Source organism: Mytilus californianus, unplaced genomic scaffold (assembly GCF_021869535.1).
Source record: "Mytilus californianus isolate M0D057914Y unplaced genomic scaffold, xbMytCali1.0.p SCAF_12, whole genome shotgun sequence".
Taxonomy (NCBI): Eukaryota; Metazoa; Mollusca; class Bivalvia; order Mytilida; family Mytilidae; genus Mytilus; species Mytilus californianus.
Genome location: NW_026262604.1, coordinates 16,836,488 through 16,860,076, shown reverse-complemented (window position 1 = coordinate 16,860,076; position 23,589 = coordinate 16,836,488).

Sequence of the window (23,589 nt, the reverse complement as noted above, 5' to 3'; positions counted from 1 at the left end):
ACGAAGGAAAAAAAACATTTCAAATACTTATCTCAAAGTTATCCAGATCCAGATGTCTTTTCTCTTTTGTTACGAAAAGGAGTATTCTCTTATGATTAGCAGAAATTGTAACAAAAAAAAAAATAACTTTAAAACAAATTAGGTGATTGATTGGTGTTTGCTTTACGCCGCATGAGCACAAACAGGCTATATCGCGGCGATAACTAATTCGACAAATTAGGAGACACTTGCATATCTGATGACGATTATCAATTTGCTCAAACAGTGTGGGATAAACTGAATGTAAAAACATTAGGGGAATATTCCGATTTGTATCTTAAAATGAATGTAGCTCTATTGGTGGATGTTTTTGAAAAGTTTAGAGACATTTCTTTGCACGACTATGATGTGACCACCCCCGGATTTAATTGGAGTGCCATGATGAAGAAAACTGGAATTATACTCGATTTAATCACCGATATAAATATGATCCTGGTGGTAGAAAATGGATAAGAGGTGATGTATCTAGTATATTTCATAGATATGCCAAAGCAAACTATCCGTACTTATTCGATACGCATGAACCAATACCTACTATTTGTCTTATTGGGATGCAAACAATTTACATTATAAGAGCATGTCTCAATGTGTTCCGTATGGACACTTCAACTAGCTTACCGAGGAGGAGAAAATAAACTTAGATATCACTAAATTAAAAGTCGACAGTTAAGACGGATATATTTTGGAAGTTGACCTTGAATATCTTTCATCACTACTTTCATCTCATTCCGATTTTGCTTTAGCGCCAGAGAGAAAAAAAATATTCAAGATTTATCTCCATATTCAAAGGAATTATTACAGAATCTAACTAGAAAACAATGTTTGACAAAGTGAAAAACTCGTTACTATCCTATACGACAAGGCAAAAATACATCGTGCATTGTAGAAACTTCCAACTGGACGTAGACTTAGGAATGAAGATTAAAAAGATTCATAGAGTATTGAAGTTTAAACAAAGTCCCAGGTTGAAGAAACACATAGACTTTTTTCACAGAAAAAAGCAAAAATGCAAAGAATAAATTTGAGAAATGTTTATATAAACTGTTAACTTTTTTTTTGTCACGTGATTAAACATATCATTGGTGTGTTGATTTTGGTAAAGTGGTGATTATTTACTAATTTTTTTTTCTTCAGAATATGGAAATTGATAGCTGATTTATTAGGAAGACACATTTACAAGAAGAACCGGATATTGATAGGAAGACTTTCTTTTGTGGGATTGTTTTTTTTTTGTTTGTTATAGATTTTGTATATAAATATGTAAAAAAACATAAATTATTTTTGTATTTCTTATTTAATGATGTAGTGTTTGTAGGTAGAGATTTATGTAAGAATCAAAAATTAATGAAAAAGATGCAACATAAACATTCCTTAAAGAAAAGTTTTTTCCTCAACTTTTAATCTCTGAAATCAAATGACAAGTTATTTGGGTTATTGAAACAGTGTTTATTTTTATCCATTTCACTTATCCGTTTCATATTTGATTCTTTACATCTAAGTTGTGAATTCTCTTATTTATAAATATATTATTATATTTTGTACTTGTATTCTAGAATTTAAAAAAACACTTATATGTTTCCGGTTTTTATTAATATTATGGGTTTTGTTTTCGATCATGAACATGATCTGATATCGTTTATTTTTCAAGAAAGTTTGTTCATATTGCATCAAGCGATTATGTATATTGTCTCACACGATTATGTATCTGCTTACCCTTACAGAGCACCTGAGATCACCCCCAGTTTTTGGTGGGGTTCGTGTTGCTTAGTCTTTGGTTTTCTATGTTGTGTCATCTGTACTATTGTTTGTCTGCTTATCTTTTTATTTTTGGCCATGGCGTTGTCGGTTTGTTTTCGATCTATGAGTTTGACTGTCCCTCTGGTATCTTTCATCCCTCTTTTAATTCGTATGAGAATATACATCAATGTAGTAGTTTTTCACACTGAAGATTTTTTTGTCTGAAAGAACGTACTGATATAGTAAGGTAACTGGTAGAGATGATTCGTAGTGCTAATCAATGCATAGTTCGCAATCATTACGCACCTCGAGAAGAAGATAACTGTCAGGTGGTTCAATTTAGATCATGTAATCATCAACCCACTTCTCAGGATGGAATTACGAAATCTTCTACTTCGATAACACATAGCTAAGAGATTATGTAGTCATCAACCCACTACTTATGATGGAGGTTATGCAATCCTCTGTCACATGTAGTTTTCAATTATAAACAATATTAACAATTCTAAATGTTTTAACAAATAGTAAAGTAGTAACCCTCGTACTGATTTATTTGATATTTAGATTGTTATTTGTTCATGACGATGAAATTATAGAAAAAAATCAACAAACCTGTGGATTTTATAATATTGTAGATTTACTTATGTTTGGTCACCGTAAATAGTGCAATGCACATTAAAAATGTTCCTTGCCAAATATTAAACCGACTGCTAAATACAGTATGTTTCCCTTTTTTCACCTTACAGAGTACACACAATAGAATGAATCAAAAACAATGAGAGATTTAGTAAACTTAAAAAGTTTATATAGAGGCTGAGTTACTTGAAACCGACAATATAATGGAAGAGCAATTAAGAAAAATATTTGACGCAATCTTCGAACATTCCAACGGAAACGGAACACCCAATTCTATTACTGGAACACTCCTACCTGTTTGTCTTCGTAATTAAATTATACTTATAATTGTATTAAAAGAAGTCGAAGCAGTTAATGCAACAAACTAGTTGTCGGTCCTTAATCCAACACAACTAAGAGATTTTCTACATTTCCAACATTCACTTGGGAAGATTGTCTACTTTGATAAAATACAGCTTAGAGACTATATGTAATCACCAACCCACTTCTCATGATGGAGGTTATGAAATCTTGTGTCACGGTTGTAACTATATTTATAGGTCTAAATGTATTAAACATACAGTACAGTGCATTTGTGTAACATTTGTCATATGTAGACGTGAAAAAAATAACGATTACACTGTAGAAACTGCAAGACTATGCAATGTTTTTATAAATTCTCACAACTGGAGTACGTCTACGCTGGGATCTTTTTTCTACAGACCTGACTCAAATACTTATCTTGTGTCACTTTATTAGATTCTTTAATTGTTGAATAATTTTTGTTATTTCTATTTTGTAGGAATGATTGTTTAAAAAAAATGTATCACACAATGCTATATTTGACAATTGTAGAATTAAAAAAAAAAATTTTACTATATAATAACGATCAGAAACTCTTCCTTGTATCAAAGAAACGCAGATCCAGAAATAAGAATGGAGAGGGAAATTCTGAACAAACTACCAATGGAAGACACTTCATTTAGTATACATTTAAAAGAAATGTATCACAAATTGCTACATTTGACAATTGTAGAATTAAAAAAAAAAAAACTTTTACAATGTGAAAACGATCAGAAACTTTTCCTTGTATCATATGCAAGGCAGTTCCAGAAATAAGAATAGAGAGCAAACTTTCAAGTATAATCACATTCACTTCAAAACAATAATTAACATGGAATTTACAGAGGCAATGAGAGAATTTGTTTTTGGAGAGTTGAATCATTATCCTTACTCTTTAATAACAAAACTTTTCCTTGCGGTATTTGTAACATAGATCCGGAAATAAGAATGGGGGGAAATTCTGAACAAACTACCAATGGAAGACACTTCATTTAGTATACATTTTAAAGAAATGTATCGCAAATTGCTACATTTGATAATTGTAGAATTTAAAAAAAAACACTTTCACTGTGTATCATCGCCACCGGAAATTGGGTACTAACGAAGCGGAGAGAAATGGAAAAAAAAGTAAACAAGGTAAGAATTCATTCAATTTAAAGCATTTCTACTGATTTGACGAGGGTACCGCTTAAGAAATGATTTTCTAATATATAATTCTTTAAATTATTAGGCCGATAAGTACAAAATTAAGACAATACTTTGTGTTATACTCCAAAGCTTGCCACTTAGTACCTGAAAATTTCGAGGTCGATTGTCCTCTGTCGCCCCATTGGCAAGATATTCAACTGTTTTTCATTATTTTTCCAGACATGTTTTTAAATTATGATAGTGTGACATCATATTGACTGAAATCTGTTGTCATAAAGATGTTTTTAAAGAATATGGACCAAAACATTGTTTGTTTATTGTACGGCGAATTGCAGGACGTTGTACGGCGAATTGCAAAATACCAACTTTTTTCTGTACGGCGTCTTGCAATATATTGTAATTTAAAGATGAAATTAATCACTGTTTAAATAATATCAAGTGACGAAATTTTGGCTGTATCAAAGTTTTACCGGCTTACAAATATACAAAATAAACTACTTATCAAATATTATAAAATATATGCCGTTAATTTCGTTCAGAAGTCGTTGTTGCGTACCTCTATTTGACTTTGTGTTTTTAAAGACAAAATGTTTTTTTCAACCATATTATCCTAAATACATTCATATATCGTTATAATACTAACGACAGTTGTCTTATTTGTTGTCAGGGTGAAATTTTGTAAGTTCAATAAAAAAAAACGACCATTCATCTTTTGTTGGTGCTGTTTTTTTTTTTAAATATTAAAGAACCTTAGTGAGCGCGCTCACATACCCCACGTCCCCACATTGTCATTGGAGAAATAAAATAAGTGTAAGAAAAAAAAAATTGTATCAGAAAAAAAAATTGAATCATAATTTCCTGTCAATATGCACATCTACATAGTATGTCCTTATTATCTACAGAGTTTCATGAAATTCTGTTGTGTGGTTTGACAGGAGTTGCAATGACAAAAGGTTGCAGTAGTATATTGGGCAAATAAGTTCAAAGGGGCGTAACTCCTGGAAAAAAAATTGAATCGTAATTTCCTGTCGATATGCACATCTACGTAGTATGTCCTTATCTGAAAAGGTTTTATGAAATTCTGTTGTGTGGTTTGAGAGGAGTTGCGATGACAAACTGTTGCAGTAGTACATAAAAGTAAATAAGTTCAAAGGGGCGTAACTCCTAGAAAAAGAATTGAATCGTAATTTCCTGTCGATATGCACAACTACATAGTATGTCCTTATTATCTAAAAAGGTTTCATAAAATTCTGTTGTGTGGTTTGAGAGGAGTTGCGATGACAAAAGGTTGCAGAAGTATATTGGGCAAATAAGTTCAAAGGGGCGTAACTCCTAGAATAAGAATTGAATCGTAATTTCCTGTCGATATGCACATCTACGTAGTATGTCCTTATTATCTGAAAAGGTTTCATGAAATTCTGTTGTGTGGTTTGAGAGGAGTTGCGATGACAAAAGGTTGCAATAGTATATTGGGCAAATAAGTTCAAAGGGGCGTAACTCCTGGAAAAAAAATTGAATCGTAATTTCCTGTCGATATGCACATCTACGTAGTATGTCCTTATTATCTGAAAAGGTTTCATGAAATTCTGTTGTGTGGTTTGAGAGGAGTTGCGATGACAAACTGTGCAGTAGTTCATTAAAGTAAATAAGTTCAAAGGGGTGTAACTCCTAGAAAAAGATTTGAATCGTAATTTCCTGTCGATATGCACAACTACATAGTATGTCCTTATTATCTAAAAAGGTTTCGTGAAATTCTGTTGTGTGGTTTGAGAGGAGTTGCGATGACAAGAAACAGGACTGACGGACGAACGGACAGACGGACGGACTGGTCAAAAACATTATACCCTCCGCAACTCGTTGCGTGGGGTATAATAAACAGTGGAGATGTTGTATGATTGCAAATAAGATGACTATCCACCAGGGTCAAATAAAGTGTATGTAAGCAATTATATGCTATCGTTTGGCCTTCAACAACGAAAAATCGTACCTTACAGTCGGCTATAAAAAGCCCCGACATGAAAATTGTGGAAGGATTCAACAAGAAAACTAACGGCCTAACTCATAACAAAACAAGTTACGAAAAATAACAAATATGATAGAGATGAACCAACGACAACCACCAAACTACAGGCTCGTGGCTTCGGACAGACACAAAGAATGTGCTGGGTTAAATAGATATAGGAAGATGTGGTATGAGTGCCAATGAGACAACTCTCCATCCAAGTCACAATTTATAAAAGTAAACCATTATAGGTCAAGGTACGGTCTCCAACATTGTTTGTTTATCTTTTAAATTTCTGAAATGAATAATTTGTTAAAAGAAAAGTGAAGAAAATACTTTGTTTTCATTGAAAATTAGGAGAAATAAATCATGAATTGTGTTTCGAATTAATTTTCTTGTTTCTTATTGAAAATAAGATTGTATTTTTTTTCAGTTTATGTAAATTTAATCAATCTTTTTATTTACAGGGAAAAAATAATAAAAGACTGTTGCTAAGGCTGTTTGGCCTAAAATTAAATGAGTAGATGGAGGGGTAGTGAAAAGGAGTGTATTCGTCCGAATTTTCATTGTTACAGTAGTACATTTTCATGATTACTATGTATAATATTTCTCAGTAAATTTTAATGTGATTGATTGATTGATTGTTGGTTGCTTAACGTCCAGTGGCAAATATTTCATGCATATTCAGGACGAGAACAAGTTCACAATAAATACAATAGGTAGGTTCTGTAATAGATTAAGGGATTAAGGTCGGAGAAATTTAGACTGCCACGGGAAATGAGGGTATATTGGATAGGGAAAGAAATTTAGCCTTGCAACAGGTCACCTACGGACCCCTCAAAGAGTTGTTGCAAGGGTTCTTAACGTGCAAAGAACGTGGTACTTTCTTTACACGAGGCATCGGATTTAACGTCCCCATTCTGACCGGACGTGGCTGCAAATTTGTACATCCCGCACAGCCAAACGGACGCCCCACTGTAGCACGGGTTTTACTGCCGGTCGGAGGAAGACCAATGGTGACCATACTTCTATTCCCAAGTCACCCTTGGGGGGAATTTTAATGTGATATTGTGCCAATTAAAATTATATAATTAATACAAGTAAGACTTGCATTTGCCTTAAAAGACATAGCAGTACGTGATTAATTGTTTTCAAACACACCTGCCCCCCAAGGGTGACTGGGGAATAGAAATATGGTCACCATTGGTCTTCCTCCGACCGGCGGTAAAACCCTCGCTAAAGTGGGGCGTCCGTTTGGCTGTGCGGGATGTACAAATTTGCAGCCACGTCCGGTCAGAATGGGGACGTTAAATCCGATGCCTCGTGTAAAGAGAGTGCCACGCTCTTTGCACGTTAAGAACCCTCGCAACAACTCTTTGAGGGGTCCGTAGGTGACCTGTTGCAAGGCTAAATTTCTGTCCCTATCCAAAGTACCCTCATTTCCCGTGGCAGTCTAAATTTCTCCGACCTTAATCCCGGACGCCCCTATTACAGAACCTACCTATTGTATTTATTGTGAACTTGTTCTCGTCCTGAAAATGCATGAAATATTTGCCACTGGACGTTAAGCAACCAACAATCAATCAATCAATCAATCAAACACACCTTCTCTGTTTTGAAACTTATAAAGGTATGGATTGATTGATTGATTGTTGTTTGCTTTACGCCGCATTAGCACAGAAAGGCTATATCGCGGCGAGAGCTAATTCGAATATTATAACAATTTAAGGTATATTTTTAAAATCAGACAAAAGGTCTTTCAATAAACTAAAATTCTAGACTAAAGCAAATTGATTATTTACAAATAAAAATCAACACTAAGATAACGTGATAAAAATTAAAATCGTTTTAAATATAACAACATTTTTATATTTTATAATATATTCCAATTTCTTTTAAGAATGAAACAATATTTGTAAATGGAATATTATTAAATAAATCATACATATTATTGACATTGAAATGCTTCTTCCGAATATCAGCAAAGTCAATACCATTTGATTAAAACATGTTTAATAGTATACTTGCAGTTACAAGGTATACATTGTGGTTCTACTTCATTTTTTAAAAGATATTCGTGTGTTATTCTAGTATGACCAATACGACATCTAGAAATAACACACTGATCTTTTCTGCACATAAAATTATTGAAAGGTTTACATAAATTAGGTTTAATTTCATGTAATTTATTACCATCTTTTTTACTCCATTCATTTTTCAATATATTAAAAACATATTCTCTAATATTAGATTTAAAATCGGTATATGGTATATCACAGTTAGATAAAGGGTCACCCAGGGCATTCTTTGCCTCAAGGTCTACAGCTGTGTTTCCAAGGATTCCAACATGACTCGGCACCCATAAAAATAATATTTCTTTAAGAAGAATTTTTAAATTCCTCATTACATATAAAATTTTGAGAATTGTTGGGTTTTTAATTTTAGTATTTTGTATAGCTTGTAAGCATGAAAGTGAATCAGAACATATAATAAATTTGGATTTATCTGAAGAAGCAATAAATTTCAAAGCCAAAATTATTGCTTCTGCTTCAGCAGTAAAGATCGATGCTTCAGATGGCAAACGGAGCATTGGATGATATTAGTCATGTTTTGTTAATAGACGGGCGAATGCTATCGAGTTTGCCAGCATTCTTATTTCGCTCACCCTGAGATTGTAATTTTTCGGGTGGCGGAACACTTTCGATTTCCATTTCTGATTCGTCATTAAGTGTTGAAAATCTGTTGTGTGAGGAGAGTCGTCGATCTCCAGGACCATGCGCAGCTGGTTTTACTCCGCCTCGACCCCTACCCCGCGACCTCGAATCAGAAGACTTCTTTCTGAGAGGATGTATTTGCTGGCTTCTTTGGGACATCCTTCTGTTCTGGAGAACGAAGAGGAGACGGGGCTTTAGAAGACTTTGTATTAGATGCAGAAGATAAACTAGTTTTATTAGATGCAGATGAAGGAGGACTATTGGAGATGGAAGAATCATCAATGTCACTGGGAAGATCCCAGACAGATTCACCGCCCCAACTGTCTGATTTAACTGTATCTTTTTTATTTGATTTCTTTTTTTCATTTTTTTTAGATGATGACATTGAGCTCTGTAAGGAAGATTGAGTTGACTGAATACTGGTTTTAGAAGGTGTTGGTTTTCTTGGAATTAATATTTTATCGTTAGGTTCTGTTTCAACAGGCAGCATTGTAAATGTCTCAGCATCAATTGGCCAGGTCATGCGAGTTTGTGTATGCTCGTGACTGAATGAGCGGACAACTTTGCTGGCGTACGATGGTCTGTTCGAAACAAGGAGATTGTTCGAAACAAGGAGATCATTCGAAACAGAAGCTATCTGTTTAGCTTCTGGGTAACTGATGTTTCTTTCTGTTTTAATTTTGATAATATTTTTTTCTTTAAGGTAAACAGGGCAGTCCCTAGATGATGAAAAATGGGATTCACCACAGTTTACGCATTTAGAAGATTCAGAGCTACAGGTTGTTCCCTCGTGTCCTTCGTCAGAACACTTGAAGCATCTCTGCGTACCACGACATTGTTTACTTCCATGACCAAACTTTTGACAAGTGAAGCATCGAATTGGGTTAGGGATAAACCTGTCAACTCTGATTCCGAAGCAACCTAAAGTAATAGATGGAGGAGGAGTTGGAGTTCTAAATGTCAAAAGATATGTATTTAATTTGATTATATTTCCATTCTTTTTTATTTGAAATCTAACAACATCAGTTACACCTTGGCTTGAAAGTTCCTCACAGATTTCTTCCACGGTAAGGTCACCAAGGTATTGACTTCTGTCTCGAATGATCCCCTTACAGCTGTTCAAACTGTTGTGAGGAGAGGCAGAAACAGGAAAGTTTGTAATTGTTGTCAGTGTAAGCAAATTTGTTGATTGACTTTTGTTGGAACATTCAACCAACAAATTGCCTGATCTCATTTTTGAAACTTTTTTTACAGTACCAGCAACGCTTTGAATCTGTTTGTGAATCACAAAGGGAGATTTTTTGGAAATTGGTTTTTCATCTGTTCCTATTATTACAATAAATCTGGGCCAACTGTCATCTTCCTGACAGGGCACTGAATCATCACATTTTCTTTTTTTATGTATTAAAGCTGATTTAGAGGGTTGGTTTTGTTGTGCCATAGGAAATGAGAAAGATTCACCATTCTTGTCATCCACCCACCTCGGAGTGCCTACAAGGGCGATGCTGTGTTTCCGTGGCGAGCCGGGGTCAAGTGCTAATGCTGAAAACGAGCTCCAAGTATAACATGTATAACGTAGCTGGTCCCCAAAATTAGCACCCAAGATCCACTGCGGAAAGCACCAGATGTTCCAAGAATGGTATACTCAAGCAGAGCGTATCCATCAAGCGAAATAGAAAGCGTACCACTTGATTGACCCATGAGCCATCGCCTTCTTCAGTTATCCGAAATATAAATAGCTTTATTTAAAACACATGTGTATATCATGAAAATTGTTACATGAAAGCTTATTGTTGAGGATTAACTGAAGGGCTCGACATGACCAGCCGATTGATCGAACCGGGTCCATCCGACCTCCCGTTTAGATGATATTGGAGCCAAAGCAGCTTATTGAACTATAGTCTTGTCCGTCCGGGTATTTTCTGACCGTAAGGAGTCTGGCTACAGCCCTCATCCGCAAGGATCTCGTCAACCACCGACACGGGTAGCAACCCACGGCCAACGGGTTGGAGAGCCTATTTTATTCAAAACATCGGGCAACTCGTACGATGTTCGGATCACTTTAGTCTGGTCTCTACCTTTCGACCTGTCCAGCATGGGTAACCCTACCAGGAGACGAAGCTCCAACTGGCATAGCTCTTGGGGTCACTGAGACACGCAAGCCCCCCGACCACGGCAAGGATAGCGATCCACCGGGGGGATAAAGGTATGGATCTCGGCCTATCTGTTTGGTTGAATATAAATATGAATTCATAGAGTTTCAAAATCAACAGTAAGCCCTATTTTTGTGTGTGTGTAAATAATCTAATCTTAAGATAGATGCTAAAATTAAAATCATTTTTCTTAATAAGAAGAAAAAAGTGCAACTTAAGCACGCCGGAATGTAAAAAGGTGTATCCGACTTATTCGTTCACGTTTTACGAGGGCAAATAAATAAATGAACGCTATCAAATCAACATTTAAATTTACGTGGATTTTTCCCAAAGAATTTATGAGTATGCACCATCAGGATTCAAAAATATTTCAACCTGTCCTTATTAGATGTTATTTCATTATAATTCTTTAAACTTACAAGTCGAAGATGCTAGCTTTTGTGAATTGTATTAATAAGTATATAATATTAAGATGACAACCAAAAAAAAAACTTCATACAAGGTCATCTTTATTCTCAAGTAGAAAGTTTATATAAATAGTTTATGCCGTAGCCACAGCCGGATTTGTATCCCTTGTATCGGATTCTTCTTTCATTCTTTACAAAAATGATTAATCTAAGGTTAATATTTTTTTTTAATTTAAACAGTGTTAGCCACCAGGCTTGTTCATTTCTTACTATATAGAGATGAAGTTTTTTTTTTAGAAAATTAATGTTCTTTATTCTAATATATTGGCTGTATCTGCCTTTTACAAATAAGACAATAACATTAATTGAAAAAGGACACGTGGAATGGTTTTCACTGAGAGGACTTTCAAACAAAGTCCAAATGAAATAGATTTGACCAACTATTGGTTACTATACACTTCACAATGAACAAAACCCATACCGTATCAAAATTGCCTGATTTATGACAAAATCATAAACAAATATGTCAGGCAGCAACTTACGACAGCCGCTATATTGCATGTTCCTGACCAGGGACAGACACATATATATTGAGGCGGGCTTAAACATATTTGTGAGCACTCAAACCTCCCTTAACATGGTGCCGTGGTGTAACAATACAAAATTTTTTTATTGCAGAGAATGATAATTCATTTATATTTCATTTTATCTGAAAGTTGAAAGAGAATTCATTCACTTAATGGTTCTAAATATTCAATGCGGAAAAATTTTCTTGCCATTACCTCCACCCACAACCCATCCCCGAAATGTACATCACTTATATGCCAATGCTGACTAATGTTGTATGGTTAAAACATTTGGTTGAGGCAATCTAAAGTTTGAGAACAGAAACGACAGCTTTAGCTTTTTTTCATTTATAAAAGGACATAACTCAAGAACGGTAACAGTGACGCTACCCAATTTATAACTTGATCTGTGTTTTGTGGTGATAAGCATTTCGTGTAAGTTTTAAAACATTTGGTTAAGGCATACTAAAGTTAAAGAACGGAAACCAATTATTGGGACTTTCTGGACGGACGGGAGAGACGGGTCGGACGGACATGGGTAACATTTAACGCTACGTGAGGGCAGAACAACAGGTCAGTAAAACAGTGACATGCCTTTCCGAAAGTTACAACATTTGCCAGCTTTTGTATATGCCGTATTCATATTGTATACATCAGGTATGTAAAAGATGTAATAGGACTGTGTTCAAGCCTTATATTTTGTATACATCTCAAATGGTGTCAAGCGAATTGTACTTTTATCAAATGCATAATTAGATATTTGAACCTAATACTTTATTTTCTTTAAAAAGACGGCAAATAAATATTTTGAAGTTAGCAAGTTGCCGTACAGTAAATTTGTCAACATGAGCAAGTTGCCGTACCCTAGACTTTATTTTTTATGGTCTTTATTCTTTAAAAAGGTTCATTTTGACAACAGATTTCAGTAAATATGATGCCACACTATAATAATCTTAAACAGTGTCTGGAAAAATAATGAAAAACAGTTGAATATCTTGCCAATGGGGCGACAGAGGACGATCGACCTCGAAATTTTCAGGTACTAAGTGGCAAGCTTTGGAGTATTACACAAAATATTGTCTTAATTTTGTACTAATCGGCCTAATAATTTAAAGAATTATATATTAGAAAATCATTTCTTAAGCGGTACCCTCGTCAAATCAGTAGAAATGCTTTAAATTGAATGAATTCTTACCTTGTTTACTTTTTTTTCCATTTCTCTCCGCTTCGTTAGTACCCAATTTCCGGTGGCGATGATACACAGTGCTTTTACAATGTGAAAACGATCAGAAACTTTTTCTTGTATCATATGCAAGGCAGTTCCAGAAATAAGAATAGAGAGCAAACTTTCAAGTATAATCACATTCACTTCAAAACAATAATTAACATGGAATTTACAGAGGCTATGAGAGAATTTGTTTTTGGAGAGTTGAATCATTATCCTTACTCTTTAATAACAAAACTTTTCCTTGCGGTATTTGTAACATAGATCCGGAAATAAGAATGGAGAGGGAAATTCTGAACAAACTACCAATGGAGGACAATTCATTAAGTATACATTTAAAAGAAATATATCACAAAATGCTACATTTGATTGATTGATTGTTGGTTGCTTAACGTCCAGTGGCAAATATTTCATGCATATTCAGGACGAGAACAAGTTAACAATAAATTCAATAGGTAGGTTCTGTAATAGATTAAGGGATTAAGGTCGGAGAAATTTAGACTGCCACGGGAAATGAGGGTATATTGGATAGGGACAGAAATTTAGCCTTGCAACAGGTCACCTACGGACCCCTCAAAGAGTTGTTGCAAGGGTTCTTAACGTGCAAAGAGCGCGGCACTCTCTTTACACGAGGCATCGGATTTAACGTCCCCATTCTGACCGGACGTGGCTGCAAATTTGTACATCCCGCACAGCCAAACGGACGCCCCACTTTAGCACGGGTTTTACTGCCGGTCGGAGGAAGACCAATGGTGACCATACTTCTATTCCCCAGTCACCCTTGGGGGTTGCTACATTTGACAATTGTAGAATGAAAAAAAAAAAAAAAAAAAAAAAACACGTTTACAATGTGGAAACGATCAGAAACTTTTCATTGTATCATATGCAAGGCAGATCCAGAAATAAGAGTAGAGAGCAAACTTTCAAGTATACTGTGGATTCATTTAATTTCGTGGGTATCAATTTTCGTGGATAGACAAAAAAAAAAAAAGACATTTCGTGGTATACGTAAATTCGTGGATCGCTAATTACAAAAAAAAAAAAAAAAAATACGTAATTCGTGGATTTCTTTTTAATTTAGATCATATAACCTCCTTGGTTTCATCAATATTAAAACAAACAAAAAAGAAGGAATTAATTGAAAAAGCTTTGAATTGTCAAAATCCTCGCTTGGTCATTCTAGGTTAAAGTGTTCATTGAAAACTTCTATTACAATAATGGACAGAGACAACTAATTATTTGTTTGTTTTACAATTTATAATTTGTTGTCGGAATTTTATAAGGCATTCAAGACTCAATGATTGAAATCTCATTTCCCTAATCACGATATAATAAACAGTCATATAAGTAAAAGGTGTGAAAATAAATATTCCTGTCATAAGCAATATTACCTACGGGCAATATCCCCGTACTTAATCCTATTGAATTTTAATCACCAGTAAACTAAACTATGACACGGTAATGAACAACTTGCAGTTATTTCCCATGAAAAGTTTTGATCAATTTTAAAAAGTAAATTATCACTGATATTCGATATATTTATTATTGATTTAATCCAAAATACTTGTATCTCCTTTCAATAAAAACATGTGTTGTGTTACAATGTTTATCGCTAGTCAACACTATACTAGAATTGCATAACATAACCGGAAATAAACATCCGACTCCATACACATTTCTCGGGATTATTCTTCGTTGAATTCTTAAATTCGTGGTTCGATGTGACCCACGAAACCCACGAAAATTGGTATACCACGAATAAAAATGAATCCACAGTATTCACATTCACTTCAAAACATTAATTAACATGGAATTTACAGAGGCAATGAGAGAATATGTTTATAGAGATTTGAATCATTATCCTTACTCTGTAATAACAAAACTTTTCTCTTGCAGTATTTGTAACTCAGATCCAGAATTAAGAATGGGAAGGGAAATTGTGAACAAACTTCAAATGGAAGACAATTCATTTAGTATACATTTAAAAGAATGATATCACAAAATGCTACATTTGACAATTGTAGAATGAAACAAAAAAACACTTTTACAATGTGGAAACGATCAGACTGTGCAATGTGAAATATTTAGCAAGAAGAATCATGGAGAGAGATGAATATGGCTTCGGATCAGGAAAGCATGTTCATGACATAATTTCTTACTTTTTATTTGTAAGGTAAGTTTAATATATATATGCATTAATCATTAGGTATTAATCTTTTAATTTTGCTAAATATCGTTATTATAATAAACAGAAGTTATATTTTTTTTGTTTTTTTTTTGCCTTAAAAAAAATATATATAATAAATTAAATTTAAAGTAGAGAGAATAGCAAAATCATGAATCAGAACAATATAACCAACAATAAAAGGAAAATTGACTCAAGAAGCCCACAACAAGGGGAATCACCTGATTCTAAAGTGTACAAACAAAGTGAAGGCAATTCGCCAAAAATACAATATGCTAAAAGGAAAGGGTTAAGCCCACATAAAACCAAAACCAAAAGCCCCGAGTCACTCAATGAAAAGGGCAAAAAAAATGTAACACTGATTATCACCTCAAGGGCAAAACAGTTCCTTTTACTGACCCTTAATTCATTACATTATCTTATATTAACTATGATAGGAAGTGTCAATGATCAAGCCATAGAGATCAAACCACTGAAGAACAGTGTGCTGGTTTAAGCTCCATCTGAATCAATAAGGCGCAAAATACTAGGCTTGAATACACTTGGTAAATTTCAAATAAAAGTGACTAAATTTGATACGGACCACAAAAAGAAATGTGTAACTTTATTAGATGCTATAACTGTCGAATAGTTTTCATTATTTTTATTTGTAGGAATGATTGTGAAAAACATGACAAATGGCAAGAACAAGAGAAAACCTAAAGATTTTATTTAGAATAAATCTTATGATACATATGATCTGGCTATTATCTATTATTTTAAATGACGATAAGTTATTTACAAAGGCAATGATGTAATTCGTGTTTGGAGAGTTGAATTACTATCCATACTCTTTGATTACAAATCAGGAAACTTTTCCTTGTAGCATATGTAACGCAGATCCAAAAATAAGAATGGAGAGGAAAATTTCTGAACAAACTACCAATGGAGGACAATTCTTTAAGTAAACATTTACAAATGCTACATTTGACAATTAAAAAAAAATTACAATGTGGAAACGATCTGACTGTGCAATGTGACATATTTAGTCAGAATAATAACGGAGAGAGATGAATATGGCTTCGGATTAGGAACACATGTTCATGACACAATTTCTTACATGTTATTTGTAAGGCAAGTTTTTATAAACTAAGTCTCACAACTGGATTTCGTCTCCAAAGATTTTTTTTCAACAAATCTAATGAAATAATAACTTGCGATTAAGTACTTAATGTGTGTAAATGATTGATTGATTGATTGTTGGTTGCTTAACGTCCAGTGGCAAATATTTCATGCATATTCAGGACGAGAACAAGTTAACAATAAATACAATAGGTAGGTCTTGTAATAATAGAGGCCATCCAGGATGATGGTCGGGGAAATTTTGACTGCCACTGGAAAATGAGGGTATATTGGATAGGGACAGAAATTTTGCCTTGCAACAGGCCATCTACGGACCATCAAAGAGCGTGGCTCTCTCTTTACACGAGACATCGGATTTAACATCCCCATTCTGACCGGACGTGGCTGCATACTTGATACATCCCGCACAGGAGTGTAAATGAAGGGGGGCGTATTTTTAAGGTCTTTCCCCTACGTGAGTACAAAAATATAAAGTTTACAACAGTCCTCTCGAAGTGAAAAAGCTCGATGAAATGTTCGATGTTTAAATAACGCAACGAAAATGTGATGATTATGTTAAACCACAGGTATGTTCACGCCTGTCGCTTTTAAGCTGAAATCTTGAATATCATATTTTTGTAGGATATAATTATTTTTTATTGAATAAAGACATTCCCGTATCAACTTTACAAAATTTACACGATGGTTTTGAAGTAAAGATTCTAGGTACTGGCGTTGTTTAACATGAATTAATTAACATATAAAATAACGGAATATATAACATGAGTTTTATGTCGTTAATGGATCTTTCACTCATTATAAATCTGACAACAATCCTCTCGAAGACGAAGTAAATGAAATTAAAATTAATACACATGACTATGAATAGTATTATCCGTTGCTGTAGCTATATGATTTTTACAATATTTACTATATATGACTGATGAGACTACCTCTAGTGATGAAAACACGTCCTGTTGCGTCGTTTCAAGGTTAAATGTATTGATAATATCTCAAGTATGACGGATATACAGGTAAAACCATAGGTATAATCTTACCGGTTGTTTTTAAGCTGAAATCTTGAAGATCATATTTCAATCCTCTTGACTCAATTGACGAATAAATGAGGACCATTTAAAAAAAATGTATTTGTTACTGCTAACAACCAACCTTTTGTTATGAACTAATTTAAAAAAAAACTCAGTCAACTTGATAACACTATACGTCCCATTGAAAACTACCTACGGGAAGTTCGTGTGTTATGTCGGCATCTGGATATTTATCCCACAATCCGCTTATGAATTGATATCATTATAAATACTATGCTAAAAACAGGGTACAGGAATTATACTCTAGTATCGTTCTGTTGGATTGTTGGTTGGGTTGTGTGCCGTCCAGTGGCAAACATTTCAGACCTGTTCAGAACGAGAATAAGTTCTATTTTTCTGCTCTTTGGTCGGGTTTTTGTCTCTTTGACACATTCCCCATTTTCATTTTAAATTTTTTCATAATTTAACAATAGACAGGTCCTGTATTAAAGGCCATTCCGATTGAAGGTGTAGGGAAATTAAGACTGCTACTAGAAAATGAGGGAAGATGGATTAGTAGAGGAATTTTGGCTTGAAACAGGCCTTATAAGGAACTCATTAAGAATTGTTGCAAGGGTTCCTTGCATGCAGAGAGCGTAGCACTCGTTATGCGAGGCACGCACTTGAACATCCCGCACCCCGCTTTGGCAAGTGTTTAACTGCCGGTCAGAAGATTGATTGGTTGATTGCTTTACTTCCAGCGGCAAATTGTTAACTTTTTCTCGTCCTGAACATGCATTAATAAATAAATACAATAGTCAGGTCTTGTTAAAGAGTGGAAATTAAGACTGCCGCTGGAAAATGAGGGTATATTGGATTGGGACAGAAATTTTGTGCTTTGTCACAGATCCTTCAAACAGTTATGTTAGGGATCATCATATGTAGAGAGCGGGACCTCTGTCGACATAAGTCTTCAGATTGAACTTCTTGACTTCACTGCGAATTTAGAATTTCACTAAGCCGACCGAATACCAACTGTAAGGTTTAAGGTTTAGTTGTAGGTTGGATGACGACCAATGGCTGACCATATCTGCATAACCAAGTCAATAATGATATACAGAACAAATACTAGTATTTGATTCCTAAATTCATTGAAAATTGCGAAAATTTGCTAGCTAGAAAATAATCTATCACTGACCTTTCAGGTCAGGTGAGCTTTTCTCATCACTTGGCGTCTGTCGTCCGTCGTCGTCGTCGTCTGTTAACTTTTATAAAAATCTTCTCCTCTGAAACTACTGGACCAAATTTAACCAAACTTGGCCACAATCATCACTAGGGTATCTAGTTTAAAAATGTGTCCGATGACACCGCCTGCCAACCAACATGGCCGACATGGCTAAAAATAGAACATAGGGGGTGAAATGCAGTTTTTGGCTTATATCTCTGAAACTCAAGCATTTAGAGCTAATCTGACATGGGGTAAAAATGTTCATCAGGATAAGATATATCCGCCCATTAATTTTCAGACGAATCCTAAAACCCGTTGTTGGGTTGCTGCCCCTGAATTGGTAATTTTAGGGAAATTTTGCAGTTTTTGGTTATTATCTTGAATATTATTATAGATAGAAATAAACTGTAAACAATAATGTTCAGCAAAGTAAGATCTACAAATAAGTCAACTTGACCAAAATTGTCAGTCGACCCCTTAAGGAGTTATTGCCCTTTAGAGTCAATTTTGAACAATTTTTCGTAAATTTTTGTAATCTTTTACAAAAATCTTCTTCTCTGAAACTACTGAGACAAATTTAACCAAACTTGGCCATGATCATCATAAGGGTATCTAGTTTAAAAAATTTGTCCAATTACCCTGCCTTCCAACCAACATGGCCGACATGACTTAAAATAGAACATAGGGGTAAAATGCAGTTTTTGGTTTGTATCTATGAAACTGAAGTATTAAAAGCAAATCTGACGGGTGGCAAACATGTTCATCAGATTAAGATTTATCTGCCCTGAAATTTTCAGACGAATCTCACAACCCGTTGTTGGGTTGCTGCCCCTGAGTTAGTAATTTTACGGAAATTTTGCAGTTTTTTTTATATTATCTTAGATATCATTATAGTATCTAATAATATCTAATATCTAATACTATTCAATATGTTTTAATCTTATTTTACATGATTTCCAAAGCATCAGTAAATACAGGTGAGCGACACAGGCTCTTGGGAGCCTCTAGTTATAAAATGGCTTCTACTTAAAAACACTACGCGTCCCGTAGAAAACTACCTACGCCAAGTTTGTGTGTAATGTCGGTATCTTGATATGACATTAACAATCCAATTTGAAATTCTTACACATAAAATTGTATTTAATACCACGTGAAATACAGATTAGAGGAAGTGTCTCGTTGATTTTTCGTAGGCTAACGTCCAGTGGCAATTATTGCACACATGTTCAGGACGAGAACAAATTCACAACTTCCACAATATGTAGGTCCTGTAATGGAAGCCATTCCGGATGAAGGTCGGGGGAAAATTAGAACTGTTTCTAGAAAATGAGGGTTCATGGATTGGGAGAGGAATTTTGCCTGACAACATGCCACATTCTGAACTCTCAAAGTTGTTACAATGGTTCCTTACGTGATGAGAACGTAGCACTATCTAGACGAGGTACGTACTTGTACATCCCGCACATCAAAAGGGACGCCACATTTTGACAAGGATTTTACTTCCGACCAGAAGACGACCCGTAGTGACCTTATTTCTTTTGTCCAATCACATTTAATGTAGGACATGTTGGTGTTGTTACAACATTCAGCAAGAGTAAATAAGTGTGATAGTACTGGTACATATCCTCTTGTCTATATAAAGTCAGATAGAACTGCTACTACACTCAGCAGAAGTCAATCTATGTAAGGATAATGGTGTATCACCTCTATGGCAAGCAAGTGGGATAGTATGTTAATGTAGTTAAAGAACTGTTACATGTACAACATGTAGCAGAGGTAAATATTTGTAATATTATTGGTACATCACCTATTTCTATAGGAAGTCAGGAAGGACAAAAAAGTCCTAAAAGTTTTGCCAAATACACTTACATCAATTCATTCCTAAGGTAGAACATTCTTAGTATTTCGATAGAGTCTCAAAGAATACAACACTTATTCGATACTACAACAGAGAAAGGGGTTTGTTAACTAATGTTAAATCTTTTAAAGATTTTATATAAAAAAATACGATGCATTAACAGGTAAAAACAAATGTATATTCTCACCTGTAGATTGTAGTAAGCTGAAATCTTGGACATCATATTTTACAGGAAATGAAATGAAAAATGTATCTGTTACAGTTGGTCTGCTTTAAGGATACACTGAAATTATATTATTTATGTCTTCTTGTCAACACCACGACACGACCACGACACCTCACGTACAAGCGAGTCTTCATTTTCAGATTAATTTTCATTTTGGGATGATACACTCAACAAACACGATTTGTTGAAACTTGGACTATATGACACATTTCGCCTTCCATACGAACCCTATAGGGTAGGTAAACCCAATTCTTTAAAGTCTATGTCATCCACACAATGTCTTCTTTGAGTTTCTTTTTGTTTGTGAAAATTTCTTTCTACTTCCTGTTATCCCGATATATGGTCATTTGTATAAATTTCCTGTTTACAAAACTGAATTTTACGAAAAATTAAGTATTTTCTTATCCCAGGCATAGATTACCTTAGTCGTATTTGGCACAACTTTTAGGAATTTTTGGTCCTCAATGTTCTTCAACTTTTAATTTGTTTGGCTTTTGAACTATTTTGATCTGAGCGTCACTGATGAGTCTTATGTAGACGAAACGCGCGTCTGGCGTATTAAAATATAATCCTGGTACCTTTGATAACTATTTACACCACTGAGTCGATGCCACTGCTGGTGGACGTTTCGTCCCCGAGGGTATCACCAGCCCAGTAGTCAGCACTTCGGTGTTGACATGAATATCAATTATATGGTCATTTTTATAAATTTCATGTTTACAAAACTTTTTTCGAAAAACTAAGGATTATTTATCCCAGGCATAGATTACCTTAGCCGTATTTAACACAACTTTTGGGAATTTGAGGTCCTCAATGCTCTTCAATTTTGTACTTGTTTGGCTTTTTAACTATTTTGACCTGAGCGTCACTGATGAGTCTTATGTAGACGAAACGCGCGACATGCGTATTAGATTATAATCCTGGTACCTTTGATACCTATATAGTATGTACTGTTACGAATTTACAGTTTAAGAATGTTATAATATATCTACAGTTATATATTTTCCGATACCTCTATGAATTTCCCATTTGATCTTTTTATCATTGAAAACAGCATCGAAATCGTCCCTTTATCCTTGGTTGCTATAAGACGCTTTACCTATACAGGTGTTGTTAGGGTGCCCTCTTCGAGGTCCGCGTTCGAAGTATAAATAGTGGGTAGCTATTCAGTTCAAGTTGTCATTTGTGCCGAAGACAGTAGACTGTGAACATCGGAAAGGTTGGAAAGGAAGTAGTTTAAGTGAAGTGAAGTGCTTGGAACCTGCGTACAGAATATAGAAAGGCTGAGACTGTTGGTTCGGTTCAGATTGTCCAAACAGGGCTGGCGCTAAGGTTTTGCGTCTCACATCTCTCACTATTGCAGTGAGTGTTTGCTGACATACCATGCCTTGGTGCTACCCTGTTGTTCCGACAGTTAAAGACATATTTGTTTAATAAAGTTTCATACAAAAGTTTACACCAGTTCAAATAGTTTCCATACATTCGTTTTAATAGTTCCATACATTTAGGTTTCAGCCTGGTTCCATACATTTAGGTTTCAGCCCAGTTCCATACATTTAGGTTTCAGCCTATAGTTCCAAACATTTGGTTTTAAACAAGTATCAGACTGAAAGGGTTTTAAACAGTTTAATTTACAAGGTTCGGGTTGGGTTTATAGGTGTTGAAATTCGTTTTATGAAGTATTTGTTTTATATTAAGTAGTATAGCGTAAACTGTTTGACTTTAAAAATATTGCATTTGCTCTTCAAATCCCAGGAAACTGGTACGAACCCGAGGATAAAAATATTATAACGCCCTCGCCCGGTTACACGTTACAATACGTATATTTTCTTTAAGGCTACCCCCCAAGGGTTACTGGGGAATAGAAGTATGGTCACCATTGGTCTTCCTCCGACCGGCAGTAAAACCCGTGCTAAAGTGGGGCGTCCGTTTGGCTGTGCGGGATGTACAAATTTGCAGCCACGTCCGGTCAGAATGGGGACGTTAAATCCGATGCCTCGTGTAAAGAGAGTGCCACGCTCTTTGCACGTTAAGAACCCTTGCAACAACTCTTTGAGGGGTCCGTAGGTGACCTGTTGGAAGGCTAAATTTCTGTCCCTATCCAATATACCCTCATTTCCCGTGGCAGTCTAAATTTCTCCGACCTTAACCCCTTAATCTATTACAGAACCTACCTATTGTATTTATTGTGAACTTGTTCTCGTCCTGAATATGCATGAAATATTTGCCACTGGACGTTAAGCAACCAACAATCAATCAATCAATCTTTAAGGCTATATTGGATTAGTTTATCAATTTCATAACTATTTCTTCTTACAACAGAATTAATATTCTTTATACTACTGTCATGCCTACGTACATATTTTCCAACTATGTTAGATGATATAACATTTACGGCCGGTAATAATAGGTTTATTAATTTTATTGCCGTTTGGTCAGATTCGTTTAAATTACTTACGTTTTGTGCAATGGTTCTCAAATTTTCAATCAATCCCGTGACTGAGTCACCTTTTCCTTCTTCAATATCTGAACATGCATCTGTAAACACTGCGCACAAGTCATTAAACGTTTTCATTTTGGCTTTACCGTTTTTTGACACTTCAAGTCCACAGAAACAACTTTTGATGATTGTTTGCTTACTGAAAAAAGTTTTTCGTTAGTCTGTTAATATCCATGTCGTCCGATTTTGACAGAAAATGGGTTTACATTAATCTGATAATATTGATGTCGTCCGATTTTGGCAGATATTTTTTCACTCCATGCTTTCATTACATTTAATGTTTTCCAGTTCTGTGATGACCTTGCAGTTCAGTTTGAGATACGTGTACGAAAGGGAACAGGTAACGATGATAACGATATTTTGAAGTTCTTATACGCTTTAAATATGAATAATCCTCCAAGGTCACTCACCAATGGACCCCCAAGGGTGACTGGGGAATAGAAGTATGGTCACCATTGGTCTTCCTCCGACCGGCAGTAAATCCCGTGCTAAAGTTGGGCGTCCGTTTGGCTGT